This window comes from Dreissena polymorpha, chromosome 3 (genome assembly GCF_020536995.1).
Source record: "Dreissena polymorpha isolate Duluth1 chromosome 3, UMN_Dpol_1.0, whole genome shotgun sequence".
In the NCBI taxonomy this organism is placed as follows: Eukaryota; Metazoa; Mollusca; class Bivalvia; order Myida; family Dreissenidae; genus Dreissena; species Dreissena polymorpha.
In genome coordinates this window covers 148,720,709-148,723,208 of record NC_068357.1, presented here as the reverse complement: position 1 = coordinate 148,723,208, position 2,500 = coordinate 148,720,709, and the positions used below count along the sequence as shown (strand labels likewise).

General features: G+C 61.8%; 1 non-coding gene across 1 annotated transcript in view; it reads right to left on the bottom strand.

The window, feature by feature from the left end:
- Window positions 1-280, bottom strand: part of LOC127875504 (small subunit ribosomal RNA) — a 1,832-nt gene extending 1,552 nt beyond the window's left edge. Inside the window, exon 1 of the ribosomal RNA XR_008047460.1 lies at window positions 1-280. This exon is cut by the window's left edge and continues 1,552 nt beyond it. This is a non-coding gene — a ribosomal RNA (small subunit ribosomal RNA).
- Window positions 281-2,500: the final 2,220 nt, after the last annotated feature.

Sequence of the window (2,500 nt, the reverse complement as noted above, 5' to 3'; positions counted from 1 at the left end):
TCGGCACAAAGTTGTCCAGAGTCACCACGCGTTGCGGCCGCCTTGCGGCGACCGCGTTGGTCTGGGCTAACAAAAGCGCTCTTCCCCGCGAGGGTCGGAGCTTCGTTGCATGTATTAGCTCTAGAATTGCCTCAGTTATCCAAGTAGGATTGAACGATCTAAGGAACCATAACTGATTTAATGAGCCATTCGCAGTCTCGCCGTGTGAAGGCGTGTACTTGGACATGCATGGCTTAGTCTTTGAGACAAGCATATGACTACTGGCAGGATCAACCAGATAGCTACTGTTGTACACGTACGCCTGCTCGCTTGCGCTCTCGCTCGGGCAGCGACGACGAAACGTGTTTCTGGGACTGGCGGCTAGCGTGCTAGTTCACCGGCTGCTGCTTCGGGCTTTCCGGCGTTGGTATGGCGGAACCGGCCTCGGCATCGCGGGGCGTCCCCCGCGTTCGATTCGCCTACTACCGTGCGTGTCCACCTGCCGACCCTAGTCTGCCCTGGGCAGCAGCTGCGAGCCAGCGGCCAGCCGCTCTCGTTCGTCCCCTAGGGCGACTACGTTCGCGAGACCGTGTTCACGGCCTTACCCGCGCAATTCGCCCGTGATATCGCTTTGCGAGCCTCTATCCGACTCTCTCGCACTGGGCTCGTCTCTGGCCGGCAAGGCTTCGTTCGGCAGCTGCGCGTTCTCGTTCCGCTGGGGGAACACGCGCGGCCTACCAGCCAGCCGACCGATTGCAGAGACGTTAGCCCAGGGGACGCTTCGAGCTCAAGCTGCGAGACGCGGCCGATTCACCGCAACCACTGCGAGCGAGCGCCCCCGTACTACGTTCGACTGGTCGCCGCCCGGCTTCGGTTGAAAGACCGCGCCGAGCTGGCAGGACACGTCAAGGCTCTCCGTATCGAGGGCACGGAAGCCGAGACCGACTGCGAGCGTCTCGGGACCGACTGCTAGTTCGTCCACTAGTCCCCGTTCGCGCCACCGAGGGCAGGCCTGTGGTATTTTTCCCGCTGGCCGGGTGTGAATGCGGCCGGGACCACTGCGAGCCGCTTCGGCGGCCGAGATTCTTGCCTTTTCCAAGCTGGCTGCTTCGCCGCTCCACGGGCAGGTGGCCCCCGCAGGGTAGGGGGTTCGCCGACCAGGCCTGGGTAGCTAGCTAGCGCCGTATTCTCGCCTCCTGCTTCGAGGCCGGACCGAGCGACTACGTAGGGTTTGGGTGGCCCTAGCAGACCTCGGTCCAAGAGCGCTGTCGCACGTACGAGACGAGGTCGTTCCCGCACATTAGTGGGGTTTTTACCGACCAGGCCTGGGTAGCTATCTAGCGCCGTATTCTCGCCTCCTGCTTCGAGGCCGGACCGAGCGACTACGTAGGGTTTGGGTTGGCCCTAGCAGACCTCGGTCTAAGCGCGCTGCCGTACGAGACGAGGGAAGCGCCCGATGTCCCGCGACTGTCCGCTAATGCCTACGGGGAGACCACGTCTAGTGGGTAGGCCAGTCGCGAGAGTCAAAAAAAAATTTTTTCTCCCATATATATAGGAATGTTTTCGTCCTCAGCGGTACTCCATTTTACCTATTGTACCTTGCCAGCGGTACTATCGACCGTCTCGGAAGACCAAATCTCAGATCTCAGGTCGACGGCTTCGGGAAAATACGCAGAAAATTTTCACCGAACCGAAATCGGTCGTAAATTTCTATGTCCAAATAAGTCTCGGAACACGGGCACTCAGATTCTTCGCCGCCAGCTGCGGTAAAAAACGCAGCGAATCTTGCGGGACACGAGGTCCCGCTAGTACCGTACGAGACCGCTAGCCGAGGCCGCCTTCCGATGCCCCAGCCGCGAGAGATGGTCCGCAAGGCCAGGGACACGGGAGGCCCGCTAGTCCCGTATGAGACCGCAAGCCGAGGCCGCCTTCCGAGACCCCGGCCGCGAGAGATGGTCCGCAAGGCCAGGGACACGGGGTTCCGCTAGTCGAGACCGCCTTCCGAGACCCCCGCTGCGAGAGATGGTCCGCAAGGCCAGGGACACGGGAGGCCCGCTAGTCCCGTACGAGACCGCAAGCCGAGGCCGCCTTCCGAGACCCCGGCCGCGAGAGATGGTCCGCAAGGCCAGGGACACGGGGTCCCGCTAGTCGAGACCGCCTTCCGAGACCACGGCTGCGAGAGATGGTCCGCAAGGCCAGGGACACGGGAGGCCCGCTAGTCCCTTACGAGACCGCTAGCCCAGGCCGCATTCCGAGACCACGGCCGCGAGAGATGATCCGCACGGACAGGGACACGGGGTCCCGCTAGCTAGTCCCGCTTGCCTCGGAATAGTCACGGCGGCCTCCCAGCTAGGCCGTCGATGGGGGTGTTTCGGCTCGGTACGTCGTTTCAGGCCTTAGAAGCGTCAGTCGGGTTAGGGTTAGGGTTAGGGTTAGGGTTAGGGTTAGGGGTTAGGGTTAGGGTTAGGGGTTAGGGTTTAGGGTTAGGGTTAGGGTTAGGGTTAGGGTTAGGGTTAGGGTT